This window comes from Camelus dromedarius, chromosome 2 (assembly GCF_036321535.1).
Source record: "Camelus dromedarius isolate mCamDro1 chromosome 2, mCamDro1.pat, whole genome shotgun sequence".
In the NCBI taxonomy this organism is placed as follows: Eukaryota; Metazoa; Chordata; class Mammalia; order Artiodactyla; family Camelidae; genus Camelus; species Camelus dromedarius.
In genome coordinates this window covers 78,677,755-78,704,325 of record NC_087437.1, presented here as the reverse complement: position 1 = coordinate 78,704,325, position 26,571 = coordinate 78,677,755, and positions in this window count along the sequence as shown.

The window sequence follows — 26,571 nt, the reverse complement described above, 5'->3', positions numbered from 1 at the left end:
CCTAGCCAATGATGCTGGCTTTGATTTGGAATAGTAGTCAGGCTTTACATTATGATGGAATAAGTAGGAAGCATTTTAAAATTAATTTGATAAGTAACAGCCTTTATTATTTTTTAATCACAGTAAATGTGATACATTTCTTTTTTGCTTTATCAAACTAATTCATTTTTAGAATACTCCTTTAGATCTCAAGATGAACATATTTTACTTTCTTTAGATGCAACCAGATGAAAACCTGTAGAACAGATGGAGGGCACAACCTGGGATGGAGCCTTATAGAGACAGATTTGTCATCAGATCTCTACAAATCACATTGTACCACTTCATGTGGTGTACACCTGTGGCTGCTTGATAATGTACTTTGCTGCCACACAAGAGACACTGTAGCCCTGTAAATGCCTATTTTATTGTGTCTATAATGTGCCTTAAAACAATAATGAAATAAAGGGACTGGTGTGTCGTAGGGAGATAATGTTCACAGGAGGTGCATAAGACACTTTAACAAGACTTCTTTCTGCCAAAATTTGTATGTTAAAACATTCTAGCCCCATGTTCTGGGGTGAAAATGGGAGTTTGCCATTAAAGATTGATTTTCTCAGTTTCTTATGATTATAAACACACCTGTTCAAAATAACTTTGTGACGATAGACTGAAGAAATTTTGTGCTAAGTGTTTCTTCTCATATGCCTGTATTTGTCTTGAACAGGAGTTGGTCTTTTGAAAACAGATTCTCAAAACAGTAAGTTGTTCAAGGGGTGAAATTTGTAATATTTGATAAACGTGCAGTCTCAATTTACTTATTTTAACATTAAATCTTTTAAAGATCCCACCCATGCCTAGGTGCTTTTGTGTTTTAAGGACAATCTGAACTCTGAATATTAAATGTTACATTATACTTAAGCATACCTTTATGTTACTCACTGTATCTTATAAATGTAAATAACAGGACTCTAGGTCTACTTTTACTGTATGTTAGGTCAGTGCAACTGTAAATCCTCAAATCATTATCCATAGGAATAAAAATTGTGACAATATTTAACAAACTAGGTCCATAGTCTTTGTGAAGTTTCCTCAGTATTAAAATGAAACTGAGTAAAAACTTTACATTTCTAAAAAATAACAATAGAAAATTTTAAGAAATATAACAGATTTTGAAGTTTGAAGCATGTAAAAATGCCTAAAAATGCAAGATATATAAGTAACCATGCAAGTCTCAAATTTCAAACAAAATTTTGAAATAAAATGTATTAAGATAACTGGTAGTTTAGTATCAAAAAGTAATTTGAATAAACTTTCAGTTCATAGAAGAGATCAGTTGAAACAGGTAGAAATGTGCAAACATATCTTGAAGAATAGAAAACTCAGTCTGTCTCTCTTTGTGGTTTAAAGATATCTAATACCTGCTGACTTCTGTCCTCTAGCCCTCTGTATATTGTCTTATTTTTGTTCTTCTACAGACAAACTCTTGGTTCTACTTGCACATGGTTTAATTTGGTCCCCATAACCCCCTACCCCATGCCAAATGGCAGCCAGAGCACTTGGTTCTACAGTGATTTTAAATTTTCTCAATTAACTGACAGTTTCTTTTTATCTAAATTGTGAATCACCAGAAAACAGAATTTCACTGGCCAGGTTTGACTGGGGAAATAAGATGGTAGTTTTCACATGTCTCTCTCGGATCATAATGCCATAGCATATTTTTTAAAGCGAAAAAGTATTTTAAAGTAAAATAAAGTATTGACATTTGGTAAGAATTGGGTAAATTACAGGGTAGATTTATGACAACTAAATTTTGTTTACTAGAATATAAAAAACAACTTTTGTGTTTACTCCCATAAACAAGCCCTTTATTCACTGCTGTCAGGCCAATATCTTTTCATACAATACATACAGAATTCTGTTTCCAATACAATTTATCATTCTTCATTTCTTACTTTTTTCAGGAAGCTTCTCTGATGAATTTATCAAATGTCAGTATGTCTGTAACACATAATCAGCATTTTAATATACCATTGAATTTTCTAATTATGTTATACATATTTACTATTTATCATATATTCATGTGCTATATTCATGTGTGCACCTGGTGACACCTACACAATTATAGAATTCTTAAAGTTATACTAATACCACATCTACATTATCTACAGTGAAATTCTGTAATTAGAGCCTGATGCTAGCCTCTTGTGGCCAGAGATCACACACTATTCCTCTTTGAAATCCCAGAGAGAGCTTAGGACTAGAACTATAGCTTTGGTTCAATAAAAATGTGTGGTCAAATTACAGGAAGATACTACATAAGGTAGTCCTAGAATGGTTTAGGAGTATTTAATTACCTTTGCTGATAAAACATGTAAAAGATCAGAACCAAAAGGACTTACAATTTATTGAGGACTCACTGATAAAAAATTGATAAAGGGTAAAAAGCTAATTCAGCCTTAAATATTACTTACCTGAATAGAATGACCTTAGTTTCTGATATGCAAAAATGTAAATTAATCTGAGGTTAAGCTCTTTACTATTTTTCAAGAAGAAATAGAGTAATCAGAAATCTTCTGACTTATAATCATTAGACCTCACAGTATTTAGACATGAGTTGGAAAGAAAATAACTTAAGGAAAAAACATGGAAGAGCATTTTTATTATAGCTTGTATAATTGTATAAAATAATTAGAGAGGATGTGAATGATTTGAAAGTAAATAGACTTTCCTGAATAAAGAATGGACTAACAAATATTTAACTATTATCTTGTGATATAATTCAGAAATGAATATAATAATAAAAATTTGAAGAATTTGGAAGTAAAACTCAGATTTGATCCATTTTATTAGGTTATAATTCTTCAAATGGGAAGTAAATACACAAAGCAATAAATATTGTTATTTTTTCACACTGCTCTTCTAATAAAGAATTTTAGCATTCATTAAAATACAATATCTATTTCATAAATGTAATTGTATGCAGTGCTACTCAGTGTGGGGTCAATAGACCAGCTGCCAGATCACAGACTATATGTTACTCAACTATGATTTTTTTTAAATGCACTTTCTTCTTTGAGAATGTCTCACTATGAAAAAAAGGAATATCATCAAACAACCTTAATAATATAGGTGATTTACTTTTGGCACAAACTTCTTTATCAAGTTGTAAATCAGCTCTTTGTACTTATTCATTCTGCTGATGATAAATAACTATACACAAATAAACACCTAAACTATATCCTTTTTTTTGTACAATTTGTGATAAGACAGGTATAAAAAGATAACACAGCTCTGCTTGTTTATTCAAAATCTCTTTCTGTAGTTTTGTCTTGTGAGTCAAAAGTTCAGTCAGCCCACATTCCCTGGGTTTTGCCTCCAAAGATTCAGCCAATCAAGGATTCAACCAACTGTGAACTGAAACTGATTCCCAGATGGTTGAATCATAGTATGCAAAACCCACTGATATAGATGAATGATTGTATTTGTTGTACATCACCATTTTATATAAGGGACTTGAGCATCTGCAGATTTTGGTATCCACGAAGGCTCCTGGAACCAATTTTCTGAAGATAGTGAGGGCCAACTGTACTAATAACTATTCCTTTTCTTTTCTTTTTTTTTTTTTATAAGTGAGTATATGTTGCCTTTATTTTGAAGGACAGTTTAACTGGTTATAGAATTCTTAACTGACTTTTTTTTTTCCTTTCAGTATTTTGTCATTTCACTGCTGATTGTCCTTTTTATTCTGATGAAAAGGCAGTGGTAAATCATATTATTTCTGTTCTATAAGAGATGAATCATCTTTCTCTTACTGCTTTAATATTTTTCTCTTTTACTTTCAGCAGTTGTTATTGATGGCCTAGATAGAAACCTCCTTTTTTTTGTTCTGTCTGAAGTTAAATGAAATCAAATTTGGAAATTCTTCAATATTTTTGTATATTCTTTCTCCTCTCCCTAGGGATCCCATTATACATCCATCAGTATACTTTTTGTTATCCCACATATCTCTGTACATTTTATTTTAATTTTTTTTTGCATCAGTTCTTTATATTGGATGATTTCTATTGATCTATTCAAATTAACTGCTTTTGCCATTTCTGTTCTGTTTTTGAATCCATCTAGTTGATTTTTTATTTTGGTTATTGCATGCTTGAATTCTAGAATTTTAAAATATATTTTTTGTTTCTCCATTGAAGCCCCTATTTGACAAATCACTGTTATATTTTCCTTTAGCTCTTTAAACATAGTTGTTTGCAGTCTTTTAACATATCTATAAAAGCATCTTTGAATTATTTTCTAAATCCAACATATGTACTCATTCAAAGACAGTTTCCACTGACTGCTTTCTTCTTGAGCATGAGCCACACTTTTCTGTGTCTTTGTATGCCTTGTAACTTTTTCTTGTTTTGAGAATTGGATATGTTAGATAACATAAGTGTAACAATTCCAATTTTTTAAAATTTCCTAAAGGTGTTTGTTTGTTTGCTTGCTTGTTTTTTAATCTGCATTTATTTAATCTTTTCCTTCGTGGTGTGCAGGTATTAATGTCCCTGATCTTTTAAATTTTTCTTATTTTTATTTTTTAATTTGTTAGTTAGAAGTTGCTCCAGTATCTGAATAGATCTGTGATCAGCCAATAGCTGAGTAGTTGTTTTCCTTAAATGTCTTGAGATTGTAAGGCTTCCACGTTCTGCCAATAAGTCTGTGTGTGGATTAGAGAGTGTGTTCTTCTAATAGGTTAATTTTTAAGTCTGTCTCAGCTTTTACTTTCCACTGTGCTTTCTTGGGTTTTCTCTGTTCATGTGCAGAGTTCCCAGATTAGTGAGAGATGTATGAAAAGCTTACCCAGGCTTCTTTGGCTTTTTATTTTCACTATGTCTTCATTACATTTCTGGGGCTTTTTTGTTTTGCTTTTTGCCACTGAGGATATAGGGATTTATGCCTTAACATGTGCCACTTACTGAGATTGAAATATGGAAAACAGATTGCTTATTAAACTTTTAACAATCTTTTTGATAGCATAAAAAGCATACTTATATCTCAGTGTTTTAGGTCATTAATAATCTCATTTTACTCTCATAATTCAAGGACATTTGAAAAAACAAAAAGGCATGATTAGATTGGAATAGCCTAAGCCTTGATTTAGAGAGCTAGATTTGAATCTTGGCTGCTCAACTTACTTGATATATAAAAACAGTCCCCTGGTCCCAGTTTCTTTTTGCATATGTCAGTGATTTACAAAGTCTGGCTATTAGGGCATAAATGAAATTTAAATTAAATGATTTAAGTAAAACAGTTATCAGATTTCTAAGGAAAAATGCTACCCAACCCCTATTTGACACATCATCATGAATAAGCATATGAGATTAATAGATTTCAATTTAGAGTACAAACTTACTGAATTACATGCATGAATTACATGAAATTTTTATCAGCATGGTAGAGCTACAGGTAACTTTCTGGTTTACCCCTCCCCAGTATTGTTTTCTACATGTCCCTTTACATCAACAACCAAGGTTCTTGAATCTTCCATGATTTACATTCCAGAATTCCCATATTAATGAGACTAGGGAAACACTTCCCATGTTTCTTCCACTTAAGAATCACCTAGAGATTTGTTAATGTCGTACAACATCATCTCCAACTCCTCTGGGGTCGTCTTAGTCTGATCAGTCTCTTCCAAGGCCAATGAAGGACACATCTCCTAAAAGATTATTAGCTTCTTACTGCCCCTTTTCATGAAACAAACTGAGCTTTACTTATTTTTCCTTTAAGGTGAAGCCATAAAATCATTTGCATAATATCTGCTTTTTTCTGTAGGTGTTAAAGACAGTTTTGCCTGAGAGATAGAGATATAATTCCCTCCATTGGTTGGGTTGACTTTTTCATTGTCAGGGTCTTTATATTCACCACTTTATTAAATCCTCAGAACAATCTTATAAGGTATATAGCCCTGTTTTTTGAACATGGACAGTAAGATTTAGACAGACTAAGTAATCTTCCTTAAAGTAACAGAGTTCAGTATTTAAATAAAGGCAGTCTAACTCCAGAGTCTAGACTATTAAACTGGAAGTAATACTATCTCCATACAGTGGGCTGATATTTCTGAGTTAGTATATTTTTTAAATAATAATGATATACTTGTTATTATGTATATTCCCAAATTATCTTTTGGAGCAAAAGCTATGAAGGAATTTTTGCTGGAACTTTTCCAATTGCAAATATTCCAGAAATTATTTGGATCCCTGTTGGTCTTGTTTCGATATTCGACATGACAAAATCACAACGTTCCAGCCATGTGGAAAGATATTGGGGTAGAAATCTGCAGATTTGAATCTGATCCTTGCCTCTCGTTAACTTTTCCAGAAACTTGGATAAATATTTTCAACGTACTGAATTTTAAATCAGGATGGTATCTTCTATTTCATACCAACTTCACAGACATGTTGCAAGTTAAATTATTTATCCTAAAGTTTTAAGAAGACACTGTCAGACAAATTCATTGTCTTTCAACAGTATGACTGAAATGGAGACACTACTCTCTTAAAAAAATTAGTATTTTGATCCATATGTTTAACTCTTGAGGCTGGAATCCTAGTCTTAGAATTTATTTTTAGTCAACATATTTTTCTTAATACCAAACTTATCCATGGATCAGTTACCATTTATTAATTTTGAAGAGCTTAAGAAAAATGAAAATCTAAATTAAAAATTATTGTTAAATGTGGGTTGAGCACTTTATATATATCACATCCGTGAAAAATAATTTATATCAATTTCCTCATCTAGAGATAAAACTTAATAAGAACTCAGTTAAAGAGGTTCCTCAACTTGTCCAAAGTCACATATTTAGCATATCTTAGAAATAGAGTTTGAATTACAATCTCTTTTAATGCAGAATTCAGGAATTAACCAAGGGCAATGTTACTTCTTGAATGAAAAATTAGTTGAAAATCAATTCTAACAAAAGTAAAAGTGGCAAAAGTTCAGCAGACAAGGACAGTTTGGTATTCAAGAAGTCAAAATTCCCATTTTGGCTTTTACTTTTGGTTCATGCTGTTTTCTTATTGTTCTTACACCTGAGGAGTTGACAGGGCTTGTACCTTCTTTCGTTTAAGAAGTCACTGGTATGTAGTTTTGCTTTGTGTAAGATACAGTTTTCCCAATGGTATGTTGGTCTTTGTTAACTCCCAGTTGGAAAACTAGTACATATGACTCTTTTACTGAAAAACCTCCAGTCATTTCAACTGTGCAAAATACAGCAGCTTAACTCCTAAGCATAATGCACAACTTTGACATTTTGCAGTGCTGGGACATTATGCTCTACACTGGCAATCTAGCTCCAATATAATTTACAATGATTTTTCTCAATTCTTTCCAATGGGAGAGCTATACTTTTGTTGCACTAAGCTTTTTATTACCTTTGTTTTTCTTGTGTCCTTTTTACCTACCATATCTTACATGTATAGACTAGTGAGTAGTATGGAATGAAGGTTAAGGATTTGATCTCAGGCATTGGATCACCAGTATTCAAATTTCAGTTCCATCTCATTTTGTACCCTATGTCTCTGTCTCTGTCTGTCCCTGTCTCTCTCTTTCTCTCCTCTCTTTGTGTGTCTGTTTCTCTCTCTCATTTTTACTGTGTTTTATTCCTAAGGGTTATCATATGTTAAAATTCAATTAATTTTCTATAAATTCTAAGTCTTGTAAACTGTTCAGAATTTACAAGAAGGCCCAGATCAATTCTGGCCTCCTCAGTAAAAGTGTTCTGCTTTCCTTAATGCAGTTATAGTTTTTCTCCTTTGGCCACTTATTCTCTGTACCACACATTGAGCACACAACTATACTGTCTCAGATTTTAATTTGTAATGAGTAGAAGTGTCATTACTTGAATGTTTTCAGTCAGTAAACACATCAAATCACACAGTAGATATATTCTTCTATTTTTAGGCACTTCCAATGATTAGAAATTCATTTTTATAATTAAAAATTGAGATTTTATTTTAATTTGAACTTTGCATATTTGGAATCTAAACTGAATAAATTCTAATGCATTTTTATGAAACATGACTGCAAGTTATCATCTTTTTTTTATCTTTTCATGTTAAACCTTTCAATTTCTTTAACCAATGTGGGTAGGTCATAGAGCAAATAATGATCAATAGGCTTAGAAAAGTTTATGTAGTTTCAAAAAGTTCCAGGTTTGCTCCCATTAAATATAATAAAATAAGCTTTAAATATTACAACAGATGCCATAAGTTTAATTTAATATAAAAAATCTAGAATTATCTTCTTTAATGAATTGTCCAGGTGTTGTGGTTTGCATAACTTCCATTTCAAAAGGAGAAGAGATATGTTTTTCATTGGAAACTGGGTTGTTCATTATTATTAATAGTAGTAGTATTATTAGTATTATTATTATTAACCCATTTGTTATACAAAAAAGAGAAAACCATGAATTGTTCTTTTCATGCCTCTTCTCATTATGCATGTTTTTCTTTGTTACCGTCTGTAACAGCTTATATTTAAGAATTTGGCCTAAAAATTATCACAAGTGTATTTACATATCTTGCTATATACATATTCTTTCTTCCACTTAAGATATCATTCCATTGAGGAAACTTGCTATGAAGTAACAGTTTGCCAAGTTTTGCTACAAAGATACACAACTGCTGTCAAATAGCTTGTAATTTAGTTGAAAGAAAAATTATTTTGAAAAATTAGAAAAAACAAGTTCTAAATTATATGACATAGTAATAGGTAAAACTGAAGTTTATAAAAGACAAATTCCAAAGCAGACAGAAAGAAGGCCAGATTTTGAAAGAAAATGATTCTTAAATAAGTTTAAGAATCAAAAATGGATGTTATTCTAGATGGCAGAAGAATAGAGTAAGTCATGAGTAGAATATCTGTAATATGTGTAGAGGTGCAGTTGGCATAAAAAGAGGAGATAGGGTTTGAGCTGGTGAAGAAAGAACAACTTACAGAATATTTTTGAAATTCAAGGAACATTTACACTTGACACAGTAGGTCATAGGGTGCTATTGTAAGTTATTGAGAGATTAGTGCCATCATACTATTTCCTTATCATTACTATATCTGCCATTGGTGCTATTTTGTCGGATTGGTCTGGCAAATGTATAAAGTAAGAAATGGCAAGAAAGGCAAACAAATCTGGGCAAAGAGACTGACTAAAGACCCGCTGCAGATATCAAATGGTGAGAGTCTAGAGTAAGGTGAAGTGTTTACAAAAATCTCAATTGAATGAATGAACACATTTCTATATTTGAAAGAAGGTGTTAGATTTCTAATTCCTTTTTTTTTTTTTTGAAGGTTTTGGTTTTGAAGCATTACATTTTAAAGCATAGATTTACCATATATGTCTAATAAAACAGATTACTTTTTTCTCATTCTTAATCTGGCATTCCCTAAAATAAATAGAAAGGCATTACCAATTAAGGACATTCAGATTTGCTTTTCTCTTGTAATTTTTAGCCCTTAGCTCTTGTTTACTTCAGGTCATCATGATTTCAACTCATTAAACTGCATTTCGTATTATCAACATTCTTGCTAGTAAATTTGAACTGGTTATTTATATAGTTGAGGTCAACTTTTAGCTAAGATATTTTAAGACTATGTATTTTTATTATCTGATTACTCTCAACATGCTCCATGAAGAATGCTTCCTTTGTTATAGTGAGAGGAATAAAGCATAGCTATTATACATGAGGATTATACTTTGAGGAAAAGAGAAGCAATAAAAACTTTTTAGTATAGTTATTTGCAGTATCTGAAAATAAAGTCTCCCCTAAGAAATTTTGAGTTCCCCAACTCTAGCAATATTTATTCAGTTATAAAGACTTGATTGAAATCCTTTTATGAAGGATAGATAATTAGAATTTAGGATTAAACTAGATGCCCACTGAGATAAAAACCAAACAATGAATATGCTTTGACATGAGCAGAGAGGGTAAGTTAGTCAGAGATAAATTCCCAAAGCTTCCTACAACTTGCTTCTCTGCATTTCAAGAGTCTCTTCTGTAATTAGATCTGTGATTTATTTAATACACAAAAGTGGTGCTTTATTTTCCTCATTAACTATTTTAAGATTAGATTCACTATTTTAAGATTAAGATTACAGAAACTTGTACCTAGATGGGATGGATATGCACTTGGTTTAATGCTTTAATGTTACTGTCTTAAAATTCTTAAGAGTTTTTGAATAAGAAGTCTTATACTTTTAATTTTCACTGGACCCTCTAAATAATGTAATCCCCTGGTGCTCTGAAGAAGACCAAACAGAATAACAGAGTGATAGGCTGAGGTGAAATTTGGCTATTTTAGATAGTGAGGGTGGGGAAAATCTCTCTGAAGAAGTTTTATTCTAATTCAAGCCTCAACAAGGTATCCATGTGAGCAGAACATTCCAGACAGAGAAAACAAGAAATGTAAAAGCACCGAGAGTGCTATGAGTTTGCTGTTGTCAAGTCTGAGAAAGCAAGTTTGTATGACTGGATGGTGAGGTAGATGACAAATGATAGGAGATGGGGTGAGACAGGTGGTGGGGACTAGGGTATGTATAATAATTTGGTATAAAAAGGAGTTTGATTTCTCTTATGTGTGCAATAGGCATTCACCAGAATGATAAAAGAAGAAGACAAACACAATACTAATTTGGGCTTTATGTTTGATGGTTCTATTATGAGAAAAGGTACATACTGTTATTACAAATATTGTTTCCAGGTAAACATAATGGACTCATTTGTTGAAAGTTGGAAAGAAGACATTCCAGAGTTAGGTGACAGAAATAAAACATCTAATCCCATTCTGTTTTCTTCATTTTCTTATTTACTGTTTGTCAACAATTTCTGAATCTTTTGTGTGGGCTGCCCACATTCTTGAGTACTTCATCTCAAGTCCACTTCTGGACAAAATAGGAGTCTAAAACATACAATCAGTTGACAGGAGGAAAATATGTACCTGTTTATTCTCTGAGTAACGAATGTTGTACATCCTAGTACAAGATCAGGATTTTTGTACCATGCCATTTTTTTCCCCTGGAATGATTCTTCAGCATAACTTACAACTAAGGATGAATGAAAACAGAGCAGTTTATATTGATTAGGTATGGGAGACCTTCGTTTAATTAGATTCTCTAAATGTATTCTAAAACATCATCACCTTTTAAAACTCTAGTCATCATATTACTTAGCGTGACCACATTACTCATTTTGACCATCATAGGTGTCATATTCCCCTTGAATTTGAAAAATATTGCTTCTAGTCCCAGTATAAAAAAGACAATGTACAAAATGATATATAAAAGCTACAATTTATGCTTTAAAACACCACTTTTAGGCTTTGTAACTTTTTAAAAATATGTGTTTGAATATAGAGAAAAAGATTATCCTAAATACTCCTTTTATTTCTTTAGATTCATTCATCTCTAGTAATAGCTTGAGCAAAGGACATATACAGCATGTACTTACATGAAAAGTAAAGTGCCCTTACATTTTATCATAGTACTTTAACAATCTCAATAAATGGGAGGTCAAGTTTAGAATGCATCATGGTATTTTTGAAAATTTGTTAACTACGATGGAAACCCACAATTTAGCTAGGAGAAATAGATACTTCCCTTTCTTGATCATATTTTACTCTTGATAATTCTTATAATTCAAGATGAGTATTATGTGGTTCTATAATTATATTTTATGTTCTTGACATAAACAGGAATTTTATGATTCCCTAATTTGGCAGAAAAGAACAGCTCCTATATTATAAATTCAATGTTAATGTTAACCTTATCTCGGAAGGAAAGAAATGAGAGCTACAATTATGAATTTGTATTTATGCAGTCTAATGTCTTTCACATTGTATTTTTATTATTTATCTGTAGGAATAAAAATCATTACTGTACCATCAGATTAAAGCCAAATCTTAACTTATATTATTTTTGTATTTGTATCATTTTTCTTTTGCCCATGAGAAATATATTCCATAGAAAAAAGTCATCATTTTTGAGTGTTAATATACTATCGGATATTCTGAACACTCTTTAATATAGCTGTGGTCAGCAAAATTCACAGGAAATACAAGTGGTCACATAGAGCCTTACTCTTGGACTCCAAATTTTCCTGGCTGTTCCTTTTACTGTAAACTTTCAGGCACACTCGAACTTCTAAATGTTGCCCAAGGATGATGTAGAAATCAGAGACAGAGAATTGACAGAGAATTGGACGTAAGCCCCTCATGCTTGAAACATTGCAACAGAAAGTACATGGATGATACAGTCACACAGACTTCTGGCTTTAGGAATTAAAGACTGAGTGACAATTACTTCAACTCTCTGAGGCTGTTCCCTAGATAGAATGGAAGCATACTCTCCTGTAAAAGGGAAATAATGGACCCTCAAAGATGCTTATGTTTTAATCTTGAGAAGCTATGAATATGTTACCTTACACAGCAAAGGGACTTAAAAGACATGATTGCTAAAAATTTTGAAATGGAGAGATTATTCTGCATTTTTTGTTGGGTAAAATGTAATCACAGGGGTTTTCGTAAGTTAAATAGGGAGGCAAGAGAGGCAGAGTCAGAGAAGAAAATATGACAACAGAAGAAGAGGTTGGAGTGATTTGACCCACATTTGCAAGCTTTAAAGGTGGAAAAGGACCAAAGAATGTAGGTGGCCTCTAAAAGCTGGAGAAGTCAAGAAACTGATTCTTCCTTAGAGTCTCCGAGATTGCAGTCTTGCCAACACCTTGATTTTAGCCAGTAAGATCCATTTCATACTCATGAGCTCCAGAACTGTAAGACAATATTTTATAAGCCATAAGATTTGTGGTAATTTGTTATAGCAGCAATAGGAAATTAATGCACTCCCCATTATAAGATTTTGTAAAGATTAAATTTTTTCAGCCCAGACGTGGGCCTCAGGAAATATTGTATTACACGAGGTGTAAAGGGAACTTCCGCAGAGATTTGCTGAAAACTAAATGTGTGGATATTCTTTCTTTCAACTTCTCTTATCCAAGCAAAAATGATTATAATTAACTTGGGGAGATAAAAGGACTTGGGCCCAGAAAGAGTATGTTTGTTTTTTCTTAGCATAAGCAGTTTCAGCAGGCTGAACAGTAATGCTCCATGGCCTTAAAAGTATGGTTAAAGTTTTCCCATGTGGTGCACATCTCAGCTGAATACTGAATCGCTGGAGTTCACTTGCCCTGTGTTTTCCCTCTGTCACCACCACATTATCCACTGTATCTTTTTCCCTTTGCCCCATGGAGTTCAATCATAGGTTAGAAGTTTCAATTGTTTTATTGCTTCAAGGCACATTTAGATGATTTTGAGCTGACCGAGAAATCTAACCTGACATGATAAAAAACAAACAACTCTGCCTCTCGGAATGTGTATGATTATGTGTTAGCGGTTAGAAATGTACTCCTGGTTTTGGAGTAAGAAACTGCCATGAAGGTCACAGCTTCTTGTACAGCTCCAAAACATTCCAGATGACAAATGTTTTCAGTTGCCATAAATAAACATTCACATATCCCAATTTATGTACATTTTCTTAACCAGAGTATGGGTCTTAAACCATCCCCTTACTCCAAAGTGTGAATGGCCTCAGCCAGAAAATGAAACAGATTTTATTTAACAGACTAGAAGGAGCTATATGGAAATTTTACACCGTGTTTTATCTACTATCCTGTGACATGTGCTTTTAATTATTTTATACATATTTAAATATAACAAATGTTTCTCAGAGACCTAAGATATAAGATAACATTATAGTTATAATTTTTATTCATTCCTGGATGATCTTACAGCTTAGAGGTAGGTATGACACTTGAGGCCTTAGAATGTAAAACAAAAGTAGATGTTTAATTAGAAAATAAATTAACTGTGCATTTATATTTTTAATGTATTACATGAATCATTTACTACAATTTCATCTGGAGATGTACATATTTTCATTGCCTTTTAGAATAGTAATCACCTTTCTTTTACTCTCTGGCACCAAAATATAATTTGAATGACTTTTTTTTTTTTTTAATCCAAGAGCTATGTAGAGCCATCATATTTTCTTAGATTCTGTTAAATCCATTAATGATATTAAAATGATTAAAGTCAGCTACACCAGATTTGACCTGCCCCATTATCAGGATATTTAATTTAACAGGGCATTTATGTAGAAGGGCTTTCTTAATAGTAATGTTACTTGAAGTTGTGGGGGTGTGAGCCTTTCATGGAGAGAAACAGCCACTAGCAGCTGGAGGACAATCTGTGAGGGAGGTTATTGATGGGGAAGCAACTTAAATGATATATTGTTGATATTGTATAATCATCTTCCTGTAGAAATAAAAATAAAGCCAGGAAAGACTAAATAAATTAATTATACATAAAGGAAAAGAGAAAAATGAAAAGAAAAGGATAATATATTATATTTTTGCCCAACAATTGTGTTTCAAACAGAATTTGGAAAAAGGATTATGCAAATATATTTAGGTGGGAAATTAACATGTCAGTTACTAGATCCCAGGTATCCTTTTTGCATTCCCATTCACCTCGCTATTCTTCTTCTCTTGCATACCACCTCCTCAGCTCCTGCAGGAAGGCTAAGTCTAAATGTAAGAATTACAGACTCAGAAGAAAATTCAGTCTCAGTGGCTTTTAAAACCCTCAGAATTTATTTCTCCCTGGGGTTAAGTGGGAGTAAGGAGAAGAATAGCCCTATTTACGACAATAAACATTAGCAAAAAGATATAAGCATGTTTTGAAAAATGAAAAATATAAGTAATGTAGACAACAAAATTATATTCCAAAATTTGATATAGATTGGAAATATAAAGACTTTCTTACTATATATAAATGTTTACTACAATATAATTATAATTTATATTATATTATACAGTTTACTACCATGTATTATATGTAAACAATTTATAATATAATTTGCTACTATATATAAATTATTTGTGACCTTATTTGGAAGAAAAGTTAAGAGACTCAACAAATAGATGATTTTACTATATGTAAACATGTAACATATTAGAAAGAGAACACTGAAGCATAAGAACTATTCAATAAATAATGCTAGGGCAAATTAAACACATTTATGAAAAACAAAGTTGAGTTTTAAAGAGTTAAAATATCAAAGTTTAAATGCCTGAATAATGTTTATGAAATTTCTATGCTGTAGGGAAATATTCTAACAACAAAAAGAAAAATTCAAAATTAAAGTTTTGGTAAAATCTATAATATAACTTTGAAATTGAAGTCATTAGAATGTACCCACTTGGGAAATCATTGCAAGGAAAAAAATAGACGAGGGGTTGACAACCTTAATGTGTTTAAAAACCTGGTACACTTCAGTAGGAAAAAAACTAAAATATAAAACAATAAACAGGCAAAGAAAGCAGATAATTAACAAAAGAAGAAAGATACATAGCTCTAATAACAAATATGGAATAACAATGTCATTTATATACAAATAAGTGGGAATTAAAACAAAACTGATGTACCATTTTGGTCCATCAAATTTCCTTTTGTTTAGTTACTCCAAAAGGTAACATTCTTGTCATACCTGAAAGATAAGTTTACAGTCAGGGGATGGTGCGTTGTGTAGTGGAGATTTTAAAGATTTATTTAGAAAAGAAAAAGTACACCTCCAAGGAGGCGGGCTGATCTAAGGGAGGAAAGTGTAGGTTACTGTCTCCCTTTCTCTTATACCCTCTCTTAGAGGTGGTCTTTTGATTGATTGATGGCTCTTGTCCCTGGAATGCTTAGTCATGTCTGGCCCCTTTTGCTCATGTCCTTACCCATGGTGTACACAGAAAAACCCATGGGGGGTTGGGGGGCAGTGTTAACCAAAATGTTAATTATAATACAGTGAACATTGGGTCTTATCCCGTTGTCCTTTCTGCTACCATGCAGTAGTGGCTGTCAGGTTTTAACCAGTTTCTTGTTGGCACTCATTTAGATGAAGTAAAGTCCCTTTATGCTGGAGGTGGGCATAACACCATCATCCTCCCTCTTTTCCACCTATCTGCCCCGTGACCCTACCTATCAAACTACCTAACAGATTAGTAAGAATAATTATTGGTATCATAAGCACAATGAAAAGAGGTATAAAATAATGCAAAACACTCATTATCACTGACTCTAATGCTCCTGTTAAAGATGGGCTGAGACAAAATCAACTCACCTTCACCTTGAACTCCAACCTTATTTAGCAATCCTTCTTCCTCAGAGCTTCTTTACCAACTAGATTCTAGAGTCTTATTTTCCTATGAAGTCATATATTCTAAATAACTAAAGAGGTGTGAATTCAAGGCTTTTCTAGAATGTTGCAGAATCTATCAGCTTTGGCATGGTCATATCTGAAGAGCAGCTACAGAGCTGAAACTTCCCAGAGCAATACATAATGAATGTCTTCTTCAGGATGGCTAATTTAGAAGCTATACATGTAATAAAGGGTATATTTACCTGCCTTTTATCTCCTCTGCCCCGATTAAGCTGAATTATTCCATGATTCAAGATTCAAGAATCAGAGGTTAGAGTATAAAATACAACTAAGTATTCCACCACCTGTTTTCTTTTATTTATATACCTGGTTGAGGAAATGCTGTATAATGAACATTTCAAAGCTAAGAAGGTAAAAATATGTTTTTGCATCCAAGTGATTTAATGGCAATAATTGAAGAAGTTTTTTGTTAACTCTTATTACAAGTTAATGACTAAGGAATAGGAGCAGTCCTCTTCAATAATAGTAAATATTTGGGTAGTATGAAGAAATGCATTCATTTCAAAAGGTAAAAGATAAAGGAAGAAAGTAAAGAAGAGACAAGCAGAGATGTAGGAAAGGACTGATTCTTAAGACTATTAACACATTCTCCGTTTTTCTATTAAGTACACATGACACTGAGTTCAAAAGTCTCCCTTGTCTTTCCATTTGTAGTCAAGCTGATTATCAACAATATTTTAGAGAGACACACATTATAAGCAAATCAATATAGCTTATGTTATTTAAAGAGAAATTGGAGTTTATTTTTCCATATTCATATTCTCCAGAGATCCACCAATTGAAAATGCATATTATAACTGGAAATAAAGCAATGAAAATAATCTTTGAATTTTATACTTTCTAGTACCATTTCTTATTTTATTCATAGATATAAGTGTAACTTGAAAAACATTTACTTTTTACCATCTAAGAAGCTTCAAGAACAACCTCCAGTTTTCAGATCCTCCTTCAGAATGTTATATATTTAACTGTTAACAAAATAGTTAAATTTCAAAAAAAAAATTGCAGCTGAGAATTTAACCAACAAATCAATGTCCAAAGTATGTTCTGGAACCAATAAAGATTTATTACAGCTTCTAATTTTTTCTGTTGCTATCATATTGTACTATGAGATAGATGAGTCTACACTGCTAAAATATAACAAAATTATTTGAAAGATAACTGATTCTACTACTATTTGCTTTGGAATTATTCTGCCCTCACAATTGTTTCAGTTCATTGTCATCCTCTGCATCATTCACTACAAATATTTTCTGCATTTTTATTCATCCTTTTCTGACCCCAGCTTTTCATCATACTTATAATTGGCATTATTTTTTAAATTCCTGAGATCGAAGCCATTTAACACAAAGCTCCACATTTACTTTTGTCACCTCATACATATTCTGTATTATTATTATTTTTTTTTTATCAATTTGTCATTCTTCTTTACTGCATCATAAGAGAACAACTCTATTCTTTACAGAGCTGCTGGCTTAGATTTAACTGATTCTAAATTTCACACACACCTGTTTCATCAGTTACAACACTCCTTTTTGTCTTCTATTTTATTCCTTTCCTCTTCATTGTATCTGTTCTCTCACTTGCACGTTTTATTCCCCCAAATCTGGCCATAAAATGCTCCAACTTCTCTTATTAAAAAAAAAAGAAAGCCAGAAAAAAGCCAGAAAAAATAAACCCAAAAACATTCAGAAGTCCTATCAGTCACTCCATTTAAGGAGGGAGAGATTTACTGAAAGCATAACAACTATGCATTGTAACATATATAATACTTCAAATTTTATTGATGAGTTAATTAAGAGGGTTAAGGGTTAATTAGAGGATTAAGGGTTAATTTGCCCAATGTCACAGGTAAATGGTAGAATTGAGATTAGCTATGTTCTGCCTGTCTCCATGTGACACTGTCACATTTATTATTTTTATAGTAGCAAGATTATTCCCTATACTACCTTTATACAATATATGGTACACAATATTTTCTATCTGACTTCTGTTACCACATTTCTTTTTAAACTCCTTTCTTGAAGATAAGAAAGGATATGTTTTTCAGTAAACACTACAGTTTCTTCCAGCATCTTATATTCTTTAAAAATTCTGGGAATTATTACTCAGCTTTTCCTTGTTCTTATAATTATCTGTATTTTTGGCTTTCATGAACCTTATTCCCCTAGTTCATTTTCATTCTTTATGGCTGACCTTTTTCTTTTCTTTTGCCTTTTCTTCTTCTTCTTCTTTTTTTTTTTTTTTTTTTTTATCCTGAAAGTTTTGTCATTTGCTTCTATATTGATAGTCTCTCACTTGGACTCATTTTACTATATCCCAACTGAGCTATTACAATGGCTGAGCAATTGATAATTTTCTCTCTTTTTAATTTTTGAAAGGCCAAGACCGAATCTCTCTGTAGAATAAGTTCTGTTTAGTCAGTTAGAAATGAAAGACTGAAAATGAAAGATACCTAATTATTAAAAAATTTTTAAAGGAAACATACCAACTATTATTTATATCTAAAAAATGTAAATTAACACAGAGTGATAAATGATATTCCAAATACAAATCACCATAGATAACTTAGCAAAGAAAAAATAATTTATTGAAATAGTAGTAGGTAGCTCATAGAACTATTGGAATAAGTGACCTGACTTAGAATGTGGGCATAAAGGGATGCTGGTTAGCCAGAACAACAGCCCAGTCAAGCACAGAAGCAGGGCAGTAGGGACCTCTGTCATAGCCCTGGGTCAATAGATCACAGCTTCATCCACCACTGCTCCTGGCACTGGACCTAGGATCCCATTGGTATATCATACGATGATGAATGATGATCGAAAAAAAATGGAAATAAAAAGTTTTTAAAATGTACTGCTAGAGAGTGGTGAATGGAAATGAGGGATAGGATAAAAGAGCTATGGGAATGAGTTCATCCTCATATTAAAAGTTTCATCTTATTTCTAGATTGGATAAATCATAAAATAACAGCATAAACAAAATATCTGGGAGACTGAAGGAACTCCATACAAAAAGTGAAAAGAATCTTGAAAAAGTTATAACTGGAGACTGAGACTGAGCAGGTAGAGGTTATAGCCAGGAAATTTTTATTTTTGTTATGAAACTTTTTAGATATGTACAAGTATTTCTTAAATTAAAAAAAGCAAAGCAAAACAAAACAATAACTTACAAATTTCTCCATAGTTAACTTTTATTTTTTACAGATTTATTTCCTCTAATTGCCATATTTGCTTTTTCTTACAATTGTAAAAGATACCCATTGGATTGATCTCCTCATTCCATATTAATATGAAAAAAGACACTTCCCAACAGTATTTCATAGTTTTTTTGCCAATAAATTCTGTTTATATATATATATATACTTTAAAATTATTGTAGCTTTTTTTTTTACATTTTTAACCTGTCAAATATAATTCTGTCCTGTCTCTTTCAAAAGATTTTTTTTTAACATATACAATCTGCAAGGTATGAAACTGCAATCTCATAGGATTCTAAGGGGCAACATGTTGATGAAAATGCTGCTGTCTCTTCATCAAATGGGAATTCCATTCAAGGGAAAGACACCTTTTTGCCACTGGATTGGAGTGATCATATGATTTGTATATGTATGAGAGCCTCTAGACTAAATTCTGGAAAACTCATCAACACAGTAAATCAACTCTCACATCTATAGAAAAGTTGTAGTTATATGTTTACAAAATCAATAAACTCACATACTTATCTCTATTCATGTTAGTAAATTATTATTGAGAAGGCATTACATTCAGATTCTGTCATTCAGAGTTCCATATCATTCCATGTGAATGCACATAAGTTTTTCCTAAACGGGCAGCATTGAGTTCAAGGTCAAATTAGATAGCTGTTACCAAAACATTTGACCTACAAAGTATATTGGGATATTTAGTCAGTAGTCAAGAAAGTATTTGACTAAAATGTAAAATTGACTTCAACTTTTGCACAATGAATTTCTTGAAGAGGATAGAATGTCTATGACATGGAAGTAGTGGTTCACTTGAAAGATGCTTGGAAACATCCACACAGTGTAGATTGCATTATCCAAACTGAAGAAACTTTTGAGATGAAGAGTGTGACATTACAGACACACTGTATGTTTTCACTATTCTCTGTATTTTCTCTTGCTGTTTTCTCTGCCCAGGTGGCTCTTCATCCTGTCTGGCCAGCTCCCACTCCTTCTTCAAAACAATTTGAATATCATTTTATCTGTGAAACCTGCTTCTGACAGAATGAGTTTTACCTACTCTGTTTCCTTAGCCCTTTAACTCATATTCTCTTCTGAATTTTCACATTTTAATAGTTAGATAGATAGATGATTAATATATAGATAGATGTTGAGAGAGATGTATGTGTGTGTGTGTCTGTGTGTGAACAAACTGGACCAGGCTACTTGAAGGGCACAAATTGTGCCTTATTCATTTATATATTTTTAGTTTTTGACAGAACATTTTACATAACAGGTTTAATAATAATGTATTGAATTAAATTAAAAGTAATTTAATTATGCAGATATTAAGGTTCCATCAGGAAATCATTTAAAGACATAATGTAGTTAATATTAAATATATGTTAATCTTAGTACATGTAGCAAGTTATGAAAGTATTTTGAAATGACAGGGTGTCATGATAAACAACACAGATATTTTATCGTTTTGACAGATTTTTCTCTGTAGCATACACATGAGTTGGGTCTGATTTATAACCATTTTCACATTAATCTTGAAAATACTTTTGTAAATCTTGATCTGTTTCAAAGCATTTGGGTATCTCTTATCTTATTTGATTGAATTGGTTCGATATCCTTAACAAGATTGTGTGATAATTTGAGCAAACACTGTTTCCTCAATATATAAATCTAAAATCAAATAATTTTCCTAAAGTTGCAGAACAAACTAGTGGCAAAGTTGGATCTAATTCCCAGTCTCTGCTCTCTGTACCTTACTATTTTGCCTTTTTCTGATTTGTAATTTGCCAAACTAACACTTGATCCAAAGACAGTTTCTCAAAAAGTTTTCCCCGTTTTTCAAACACTTCTATAGGAATAGTCCTTGGAAAAGAGGCAGAGTGCAGCTAATAATAATATTCAATCCATTAGGCAATTATAAATCCTTTTTAAACCATAAAGTCCTTTCAAAATACTTGCATTTCTTGATTACAAGGAGCAGTCTTGCATTTGTTTCCTTATTACTAAGTGTGGTGCTTGGTTTATATTGGTAATTGTTATATGTCTTTTTAGTAAATTAATAAGAATTTTGAATACTTCCAAAACTCAGGCCTTACTTTGTTCAGAATCTGATTTGTTTTTAAAACTTCTCAAGTGATTTTAACATGTAGTAAGAGCTGCATACCATTCATTTGGTGCAGAATATGATAGATTAGTGGTTCTTAACTTTGGTTACAAGTTGGAATTACCTCAGGGACTTCCAAAAAAAATCCCCAAGGACAGACTCCAACCAAGATCATTTAGATTAAAATCCCTGGGGTGTGACCTAGGCATCTGTAGTTTTTATATTTCCCCCGTGAATACAACGTAAAGCTAAGTTTGAGAACCAATGTTATCGAGGAGATTACCCTTATTGCTTTAGTTGATTTACCATTATTTGAGGATCTTATATCCTTAAACCATTTTCTGGATAGCAAAATAGCTATAAATATGACATGGGCAGATCCCTTTATATTTGCTGTTTTCTTAAGAAAACTCCAATTATCTTTTTGCCTATTGAGCTACAGTCAGTATGCCATCCATTGTCTAGATGTATGCTTCCTTCAAGAACTAGCTCTTTCTGTCTCCCCATCTCCATAGCACTCTGCTGAGACATGGCTAATGCAGAAGTGCAGTCTAATTAATTAGCTCAGTTGGACCCATGACACTACAAGCTGCAACTCCACTTACCATTTGCATTGCTCATCCACGCTGAGCAGTCGTTCTAAGTACAGTGTGTCATAAGAAATGCTGTAGCTAATGGTGTCCACATCGAGCCCTCACCAAGCTAAATTATGCTGCCATTCTACACTATCATTCCTCTGCTTTGTGAAGAGACCCATTTATTAAAATAGATCCTTATGTGGCACACACCAATTATTTTTACAAAAAGCAAAATGGAAACAGGTCCCATAATTGCATGCTAGTCAACCAGTCAAGTCTATAAACAAAATCACTCACTCCCTTATTACCTCTTTTACTTTTATCTGTAATTCTGTCTGTTGACTGGACATTTTTCTTATGCTTGATTTTCTTTTTAGTTCATGATTAGCAGTACACTTTCGGTCCAAATGTCCTAAAACCTTAGAAATTGTTTAGGATGTTTCCATATCTTATGCCTGCTTGCATATACTAAGAGTTAATGCAGGAAAGCTATTACTGGGACAATGAACATCAGGCCCCGAATTATGTTGCTAATTAGCAGATTCAGATGCTGCTAAGAAAGTCAGTTTTTTTCTTTACTACTGCAATGATGGGAGGGAATTAGAGCAGTTATTCCCAGCAGAACCACATCTTTCTTTTACTACTTTCCCTTGCTATCAGTCTGTCTCCATTGGTTCTCTATGTTCTTATTTTATGTATAGCTGGTTAATTTTATCTGATACATACAGACTCTGCAAGTTAAAGTTACAACTTTTAAATAAACTGTGGTGACTTGTTTTGTTTCATTTTCTGATTTCCCTCCTGACATTGTCCTGTGGTCATTCATTGTATATGCTCTGTATTTTAGAATGTGCACCTTGATTTTGAACTGTGTTCATTCCACCTGCCTCATCCCCTCCCTGCCCCTTATCCAAGTTCTATTTGTTACACATTCTGAGACTTTCAAAACTCATTCACTGTAAGTCAAACCATAACAGATACGGCTTTTCTGCTCAAAGTGTGAAGTCTCCCCCAAGTCTTGCAACTGTAGGGACAAAGGCTAATTATTGGATCTCTCTGGAGAGCTCTCTTTTTTCTTAACCAAAAAACATAACAAAATACAAAACGACTCATTTAAGGCTCTTCTTGTTCCTCCCTACTCTATACATCCTGTTGGAAAAATCTGATCAATGGACCATGCTGAGGACTGTTCTAAGTCCAAACACAGGAAACTGTTCCCTACTTTACCAGATTCTTAGAATGGTATTTTCTGGGCCTCAAAAGTGGCTATTGAGGGGATGGAGAAACCTCTGATTACGATTCATGACTTTTTTACACCATCTTGGGATGAAGAGACAATAAATTATGGCACAATGTTTGAATACTAGAAGTCAGCTCTGGGAGGGACAATACATGTTTGAAAACCATCCCTTCCTCAGAAGTCAAATTTCATCATCATTATTCCTTATTGAGTTAATATTTTTCAGGCACTTTAAAATTCACATAAAATATTTATAAACCTTTTTCTGCAGTATAAATTTCCATTATTCTGACATTTAAATGTTTTAATATTTTATATTCAATTGTATTTCTTATTATAATTGGTCATCAGCCAAGCCAAAGTATTCTTAGTGATATCTATGTATTTCAATGATTATTGTCTGCAGTTTATTAAAAATATCCTGCAACCTTTAAAGAACCAGATTAACTAAAACAGGTCTACTCACCATGTCCCCTATAGTGGGTTGAATGGTGACCTTAAAACAATGTGTTCATGTCCTAACCCTCCAGAACCTGTGAATGTCACCTTAATTAGAAAAAGAATCTCTGCAAATGTAGTTAAGAGTATTGATAGGAAATTATTTGGGGTTATACAAGTGGGCCCTAATTCCAACAATAAGTGTCCTTATAAGACACACAGAAAAGAGAAGCATAAGGAGAAAGACATATGAAGATGGAGGCAGAAATTAGTTAAGTAGTTGCAACCAAGGAACACTGGAAACCACTAAAGGCTGGAAGAGGAAAGGCACGATTCTCCCCTAGAGTCTCCAGAGATAATGCGGTCCTGCTGACACCTGGATTTCAGTCTTCTGGCCTCCAGAACTCTGAGAGAATGCATTTCTGTGGCTTTAAGTATCAAGTTTATGGTAGTTTGTTATGGCAGCCCTAGGAAATTAATACATCTCTGTATTTCTTGATAATTCTATATAGCCAATTCTAGTTATATATTACACATTTATAATTATATAATTCTGTGTAGTCAATAACTATGGCTAAATATTAACAAAGTCATAGAGAGTGGGGAGATAGCTTCCTGAATTAAGAACAGCCATCTCATCTTAGAGAACAGGATCAGTTTCAGACTGCGTGATGCTTTCATCAGGAACAGCAGGAGCAAAGGCATGAAGGCAAGAAAAAGAATAACGTTAGGGATGTGCAGGCAATTTGACACAACTGGAAAGTGAAATGGGAGATGAAAAATGTCAGGATATGAGGCCAGGAAGGTGATTGTGTGACAGATGTGAGGCTTTAATGCTATGTCGATATGAGTGACTCTGTAATGGTGTTCCTGCTTTTCAAACAAGGTGTGTGGAAAACCTTGGGGGAAAGATGTAGGACACATAATAAAGATGTTTTTTCTCCCTGGAATATTGTGTTTACTTAAGCATTTGGAGGAATTGAAATAGTGTATTTGGTAAGTGAGTTGGAAGACATTTATCAATGCAAGAATATATATATAATGATATAGGAGATACAATTAACATAATTTGTAAACGATATAACATGAGACTTCATAAGTGGCATGACTGTGAATGAATGGAAGTAAGGAGAGGAGATTTGAGTTAGGCTCCAGATTCATGTAGAAAAAAATCACTTTCTTTTCCCATTAGCAGAAACTCTTTAGAAGATAACATTAAGAGGCATGAGCTAATTAGAGGTCAATCAACAATATTGAAAACAACGATAGATACTAATTACTCATCACTTACCTTGTGCCAAATCCTATTCTGAATGCTAAAATGATATTTCTGTTTACAAAGAGCTCATGAAATAGGTAATATAATGACTGATATTAAAGGAAGTTAATGATTAGAGAGATAAAAACTATTTGAAGGGACCAGAATTTGGTCCCAGATGTAAGACTGACTTTGATGTCCCTCTCTTAATCAATATGTTATATTACAAAGACACCCAAAAACTTCATTTTATAACTTAATGCTCTAATTCTACATTGACTTGGAAAATGATGTACTAGATATGCCAGAAATTGAAATTTATTACTAGTAAACTCCTGTTTTAAATAGTACTTTATTTTTCTCTTATGATAGGACATAATCATTCAACAAGTTAATATTTATTTTATAGATAAAGAGATTGAGAGAAATTAGTATTTTGAAACAAATGTATAAGTGCCGAATTTTTCTGTGTGGTTTTCATGTCAGTGTAACAGAATGAGACTATAGCTTTGTGGTAAAGGAAAATAGACATTTGTTTTATTCTAGAAATGAATCAAATGTGTGTGTGTGTGTGTGTGTGTGTGTATTTGTGTGTGTGTTTCTTCTTCTTTAGGCAGACTTAGAAAAGAGACCCTGAAATTTGGATGAGGGATACCTTTTTCCATCTTTGGGCCTGTAATAAGTTTGTCCCTGTGGGATTCCAAGAGGTGGAAAGACCTGAAACATTTTCTGGGGGAAATGTGTGGGATGAAGGGAGCTATCTGAATTTTAGGGTTTCTGGGAGCCAAGATGTGAAAGACCAGACTCTTGGAAAGAATATAAGTCACATGGAGCAATTATAACTATTTACCGTTTCATACTTCCCTTTTGTTAGTAAAGACCTGTTAACTGTTAACCCCTATGCATGTGTCTTATGGGAATTATGGAAGGCCCGTACGCACCCTTGAGGAGAAATTATTCAGTGGGAGCAATTTCAAAAAGCAGTTACCTTCTCATTCATTGTTAAAATGTCACCTTTACCCTGGGACAGATTGTGTTAATTTTTTTTAAAGCACTGCTACATAGCAAATTACCGACAGTTATTGTCATCAGAGAAAAGATCGGCAAATATAGAAATGCATAATTCATCACATATTCAATAACTCCTTTAAAAACTTTGCCACAAGATCATTAACTCACCAGTGTGTGATACAAACAGTTTATCAGTATTGCCCTTCTTTTATTTCAAAATGTTGTGATGAGTACATTATGTTTCAAGGTCTTATTTTATAAAATTAACTATGTTATAAACTCATACCACTTTCTGCACACCTGATCCTTGATCTCACTTTCCCTTCCACGTACCCCCTTATTTATTTTTTCCTTCTTTTTATAGAACAGATTCTTGAAAGTATTGTATACTTTACTGTTTCAAAACTTTCTTCCTTTGAATTTTCTTGAGCCCACTCAGGTTTTTGAATCCACCA